General features: G+C 43.4%; 1 protein-coding gene across 1 annotated transcript in view; it reads right to left on the minus strand.

The window, feature by feature from the left end:
* Positions 1-6,110, minus strand: part of EPB41L2 (erythrocyte membrane protein band 4.1 like 2) — a 103,709-nt gene extending 97,599 nt beyond the window's left edge. The window contains exons 1-2 of the mRNA XM_042895288.1: positions 6,025-6,110; positions 2,459-2,541 (exon numbers count right to left, since the gene is read on the minus strand). The gene's annotated coding sequence lies outside the window, so the exon portion shown is untranslated. The remainder of the gene's footprint in view (positions 1-2,458; positions 2,542-6,024) is intronic.
* Between the last annotated feature and the right edge of the window lie 720 nt (positions 6,111-6,830).

The following is a 6,830-nucleotide window of genomic DNA, read 5'->3' on the forward strand; positions in this document are numbered from 1 at the left end:
GTTTTGTTTCTGGGTTGTTGGTTTTTTTTGTTTTTGTTTTTGTTTTTGGGTTTTTTTGCAAAGAAGTGGATGAAATAGTAGTATTGATTTGTAGGAACCTCAAGCTTGACCCAAGCAGCTGCCTTGGACCATTATGTAGCTAACCTCTTGTCAAAGACCGCTGCAATACAGCAGCATTGACTATAAAGAGGACAAAGCAGCCTTAAGACCAAATCATAACTTGACCATAAAGCTTGTGCAGACATTCCTTGTGGTTTCAGCCTTGCTCCCTCTTCTGAAGTGGGATTTGCTTCAGATTCATGGCCTAATAATGCAACATACTACCAGGAAAAGGACCCAAAACATCATACAAAAATGTATCCAGTCCTCTAGGAGAAGATAAATGATACTCAGGCTTAATATTTTGCCATTTTTAACTGAAAGACAACAGAATAGCAGCAATTACAGTAGTAAGTAAAGCTTCAAAAGGAAGTTAAGCAGAGGATAAAAGGGCAAAAAAGTCATTTCTCAAAGGAAGCAAATAGCTAATTTCCAAGCAGTGTTTAAAAAGTAGAAAACACTATTTGAAAATTGAACATGACATTTCAGATCTTAAAACTGAAATTTTCATTCTGAAATGAGTTTGCTGTGTTTTTCGTATTTGCTAGAAAAACTTCATATATTCTAAAATATTCTGTTAGTGAATGCTTGCTCTTGTGAGTAACTGAAAGTAATAAGCTTTTGAACAAATGTGAAACAAGTGCTTATTTTCACCCTCAGATCTTAGTTGTTTTCGTTTTCAGAAGTAGGACACGTACTGAGTCAAGAGTCAGAGTAAAGGTCCCCCAATTATCCAATTCAGAAGCTTGCAAGAATATCTATTTTAAATCCCATAGACAGGATAACAGAGCATTTCAAATTGGAAAAAGCTGTTGTAGTTTTCCATTGTGGCAAGAGATCACATCATAGATTTTAAATATGCACTAAAGAATGTTATTAAGAATACAAAAACTATGTTTTTAAAATGTTGTAGTCAAATTCTTATCCAGCCCACTAAAAAGAATACCACATTTATACTCTGTACTTCTCAAGCCACAGTAATGGCATAGCCATGATTTCCAGTAAAGTTTGGTGTTACATTTAGTTGTATAACACTACTAATCACAGGGTAATTTCAACAATAAATATTTGGTTACACTCTGCTTTGTCATCAGTGCAAGTAATTTAGCTGAAATTGATCACTCAGAGAATCCAAACTCCTCTTTTAGAGACTATTTTTATTTTCTGGTAACTGAAAGTCTTTTCCTATAGAACGTTTCTCCAGAAATAGTGCTTTGCAAACAGAAAACCACAGAGACAATGTCAGAAGCAAAATGGAAGATTCAAATCTAGAGCAGTAAGGCAATTCATAGTTGCTTTTAAACTGTCCTTAGCTAACCCTACTTTACTACTCAACACCAAAGTCTAACAGTGACCTTACAGAGCACACAGGCTACGTCGCTTCATAACAATTAGGTAAATTAAAGTCAAGTTATATCACACCATTCTTCAGAAAGAAAAAAAATTCTGGGAAGAAACAAAAACACAGAAGAATGAGCACCACTGTAGCTATTATATCAAGTAAAACACACAACCCCAGAGATGCTGACAGTCTCTAGTTTTACTGAAATACTCCTGCAATGCTCCTTTACAAGATCTCTGAAGAGCCAGGCTACTGTTAATGAACAGCAGTATCTTACCTCTATTAAAAAGAGAACTAAGAAACCAAAATTAAAAAAACAAACATCTACCTGCTTCTGAGAATATTCAGAGACAGTCAATCAGTATTTACTCAGGAGGTCAACTTAATAAGTCAGGCCTTCATAGCATCTCATATAATTGAGTCCAGGCATCATCTGTTACCAACCCCCAAAGAAAACTGTGATGTGCAGAGCAGAGGGTAGGCACCTGAACTTCTCAGACAACCTCAAAGACTCCCTACAATCAAGTGATGTGCTCTGATAAGATCCAGACCCAGCACTGCTCCAAAAACTAGGGGACAAAAAAAAAAAAACAAAACAAACACAAAGCACAGAACAAAATGGCTATTTTTTGACTACTCTGTAGTTAGTAATCTATGTTCTGTTGATATGACTTTCACACATCCTGTAAATCTTTACAACATACTCAAACACATAGTGAGCATTAACATGGAAATCAGTTGCTAGCAGAGTTACTTTCACACAGTAGTTCATAACACAAACACTGTAATTCAGAAATCAATATTTGCTAGAAGAAAAAATACTCACTGTACTGTTAATACGCTGCTTTCTGTGAAATATTACAGAACTGCCACATTCAACAGTTTAAGTTTTACACATTAAAAGCAAACAAGTTCATAAGAATTTTAAACAGCCCACAGAACTGCTGTTATTCAGAATGTTTTTACTCAGATAATTTTCTGGTATTAAAAATAAAGACAACAAAAGTCACAAGTTACCTTTAACACCACTGGAAGTCTTGAAGACTTGTAGAATGCGATCCAACTATGACAACTGGATAACAGCCTGATGTCTTCTTGATCTAAAACAGAATACAGACTTAAATTTCTAGTCAGAGTAATCGTCTTCCCACCAACGAAATGATTTGGAAAAACATAAGAGTTAACTTGTTAAAAATAAAAATAAAAAGAAAGATATTTTTCATTTAAGCACTTCAACACCCTGCAAATACTAAGGAGGTGACAACCACAAATTTAACTTGCAGTTTCATTTTTAAAGTCTCTTCAAAAACTGCATGGCAGTTTAACTCCTTCAGTCAAAAAGAGACTTTTTCTACAGAGAAAGAAATAACCCCTCACAATTTCAAATAATCGAAATGCAGTTTGATTACGTGTGCAATGCAGGCCATAACACAGTCACACACTCCCACAGGCCCCTTTCCTACTTCCACGTCTTTCCTTATGTCTAGCATACAATGAGCAACTTTTCAGCTTTGCTTTTCTTGGGTTCATTCTGCCTTCTATAGGGAAGAAAACTCACCTCTCCCTCTTCATCTCCCCCAAAAGCATATAATCAGCTCCAGAACAAAACTACCATTTGAATTAGTGCATCTTTTTCTAGAAAGCACTTGATTTTACTTTAAAAATATCTAGAAACAGCATATACACTATATAATACAATCTTTGATAACATTTTTACCCTACTGAAATCTACAAGTGATAAACTAAGATAGAATAAACTGAGTGATAATCTCACATTCTTTCAATTATGAGGGTGGTATTGTGTACTACAGCTAAGCAGCACAAACTGTTTAGATTTGTTTTCTAGTCAGTGAACCATTTCATAGCCACATTACCCAAGCTTGCCCATGTTACAGGTACATCATCTATCTCTGCTGACAGTGACAGGGCCCAAAGGAAAGCTGTGACATTGTGTTAGGGGGTTAGTTTGGGTGTCAGGAAATGGTTCTTCAGCAGGGGGCAGCAGGCATGGAACAGGCTGCCCAGGGCACTGGGCACAGCCCCAGGTGTCAGAGTCGATGGAGTATTTGGACACAGCTCTTAGAAACACTATTTGATTGTTGGGTGGACCTCAGAATTGGACTTGTTGATCCCTGTGAGTCTCTTCCAAATCAGGATAGTCTGTGTTTCTACGACCTATCATTCTTTACTCTACTTCCTCCCCTTTTCATAGTTGAACAGATTGACACATTTCCTAGTTCTTGCAATTCTTTAAAGTATTCCCAATTATATACAAAAATGATATTCTAAGAGTAATATCTCATTGCCAGAAGTAAAAGCAGAATTAAAAAAAAATATATATATATAATGGAATCCTGTAAGGACCAAATTCAGAATAGAATGATATGATCTTGGCACATTTTATATGCTGCTTATAAAACTAGTTTGAAATTATTTGAATAAGAACTTACAGCAATACGTCCTTTAAATGTCTTAAAACATGCCCAGAACACTTTCCTATGATCCATGCTCCTCATTCTTAAATACATGACTCAGGAAGAGGCCACATTTTAAAAAAAAATGTACATTTTTACCTATATCCATACTCATTAAATGAGTCAAATCATACTGAATGTAGTAATTCATACTATGAAGTTATATATTAATAAATGAAGTTATTCTTCAGGTTGCATCCCCAAATGAGAGTGATTTAAGCCTACAGTATTGCCACTGAGATCCCAGTAAGACACCAACAGGTCAGACTGGTTTCAGAGAAAAACCATTATTTGCTCCTACCATTAAAGCCATAACAAGAAGTGGTAATAAGAATTATACTTCTTATGGATTAATTGCAATTGCTGAGGACTTACCAAATCAGAGGTGGAACAAAAAGTATATTTCTGAAGAAATGAGACTTGTAAGTCTACGCTGTGCAGCCCTAGCTGTTAAGTCTAAACTCTCCCTCTTTTCTCACTTCAAAATGTACACATGGGATACAAACTTCTGCAAGTCCTGTCTAGATCATTATAAGATGCATTATTACAGTGCAAAATCCTCTGCCACGGGTACACGCTGTCAATACAAGTTCTGAGATACACAGCCTCTGAAAACCAGGAAGGAAAGGCCTATTCTAAGCTCAAAGGGAACTCAACTCAGCAGAAAGCTGTAATTCATGCAAGAGAGCTGCTCAACTTCTCATCATAGAGAAAACAGCACAGTAAGCAGAAATGGAAACGTTGGAAGGAGGGCATCAGCTGAAGCAGAACACTTCAGTGGAATACCCTTTCATGTAACACGGGATGGCACAAAGGAGGGTCTGCCCAGCAACAGGTTGGCTCTGGAGTTTAAGGACAGAGTTCATTTCCTACTCAAAACTTTAAAACTTCGCGCCAAAGAATGCAGCTGTGCTTTTTGAGTATTTCCTATTACAGAAATACATCATTTCAAACTCTCCAGGTCTAGAAATATACAAGCCTGTGAGAATTTCCTGAAGGCTGTTCTGTAGAGCTATGGGCGTATAGCATTACTAATGCTCTGGTAGCACACATGCTAGCAGACAAGAAAATGAGGCAGTAAAGCTAAGTAAAGCACTACATGTCAAGGAAAGAGCTATAAGTGATATGTTTTTAATTAAGAACTGGTCTTGGGCAGCTTTACAAGAAGCAAAGCCATCTTAAGCGCCCTGTTTACTAGCCATTCCTATCAAAGCACCTCAACACCAGTTTATTCACTGGCTAGCTGTCGCTTATTCCCAACCAACGGTTTTATTTCAGAAGCTCTTTCAGGAAATCATAATCATTAAGATGACCAAAATCTCAAACCATCTCCTTTTACAGACCTCCTTTACGTCTCAGCGGTCACATACAGAACACCGGCTCCTCAGCCCGTTCTAGTCACACACACCTACCCTTTCATTTCCACACCAGGTGCCCGCATTACGTGCAGCCCTCGCTGGGTGGAAGCTCAACTAATGCAGATGAGGACACATCTGGGGACGACACCCGATCCCCTTCCCCGCCTCGCAGCCTGGGCCGGGAGGGCAGCACGGCCAGCCCCAGCCGGCCGCCGGCGGTGGGACGGGCTCCCAGGACCCGGCAGGGAGGCCGGAGGCAGCGGCGGCGCCGCGAGGGAGATTCGAAACCAATCTCCGAAAGAGCGTTAACGGCCTCCGAGCGGCCGCCACAGGGGCCGGGGTGCTCGGCGAGCCCCGGGCCGCAGCCACCGCGCCGGACACGCTTCCTCGGAGCCGCTGCCGCCCCCTGCCGTCCCCGCTCCACCCCTGCCGGGCCCCGCTCTGACAGCCCCCAACCTCCCGCCTCCCAGCCGACGCCCGGGGCCGAGAGCGAAGCGAGAAGAGAGGAAACAGGCAGCGCTGCCCCCGAGGCGAGCAGCCGGCCCGGCCCCGCCCGCGGCCTCCGCGTCCCGCGGCGGGAGAAGCGGGGAGAGAGCGCCAGCGGGTCCGGGGCTCGGCGGCCCCCGGCCGCGTCCACAGCCCGCACACGGCGCCGCGACCGCTCCGCGTTCCCCCCGGCTCCATCCCCCCCCCGGCTCCGCTCCCCACCGCCAGCTGAAGGCGTCGACCCACAGCGGCTCCCCACCGGTACCTGTCGGCCAAACGGCCGCCGCGCGCCCGCCACTCACGTACGAAATCCAAGTTCCCAACCGCAGCCGTCAGCCCAGCCCGGGAGAAACCCCCGCCGGCCCCGCCCCCCGGCCAATCCGCGCCCCGCCCGTCCCCGCGCCCCGCCTCCTTCCAACCCCTCGGCCCCGCCCCCGAGTCGGGCTCCGCCCCGCGCCCCTCACCCCGCCGCCATTGGCTGAAGCGCCCGTCGATCCTCAGAACGGGTGCTCCGCTACGGCCCCTCCTGCGCTGCCGCCAACGGCTGCTGCGCGTCTGGGCTGGGGGGGTTCGGTGTTCGCTGCCCGGCCTTGTCCGGTCGGCGGTTGTTTGATTGCCTGTGTTAATCTTTCCGTTCCAGCTTTCTCCCAGCATAGGAAAGGCGAGTTAAGCTTTGGGCAGAGAGGTAATGGTCAGGCCTGCGCTTGGTGCATGTGTGTACAAGAAAGACGAGGCTGAGAGAAACATAGCAGTAACAGGTGTATAAAATCTGTGAAGTAGACAAGGCCTCTCCTAACTTTGGTCTTTTTTGTTTTGCTCGTTAAGAAAATTATTTGCAGCACACAGTCACACTGAATTTACAAAGCCCAGAACGCAGTGTCTGCTGCCTGTACAACTTCATCATTTTTATGCATTGTCGCAAAATCACAGAATCATTACAGTTGGAAAACACCTCTAAGATGGCCTAGTCCAACCATCTGCCCATCGCCACCATGCCCAGTAACTCAAAAGCCACATCCACACCTATCTTGAACTCCTCCAGGGATTCCACCACCTCCCTGAGCAGCTACT

This window comes from Lagopus leucura, unplaced genomic scaffold, assembly GCF_019238085.1.
Source record: "Lagopus leucura isolate 7727_CA_CO unplaced genomic scaffold, USGS_WTPT01 Super-Scaffold_73, whole genome shotgun sequence".
In the NCBI taxonomy this organism is placed as follows: domain Eukaryota; kingdom Metazoa; phylum Chordata; class Aves; order Galliformes; family Phasianidae; genus Lagopus; species Lagopus leucura.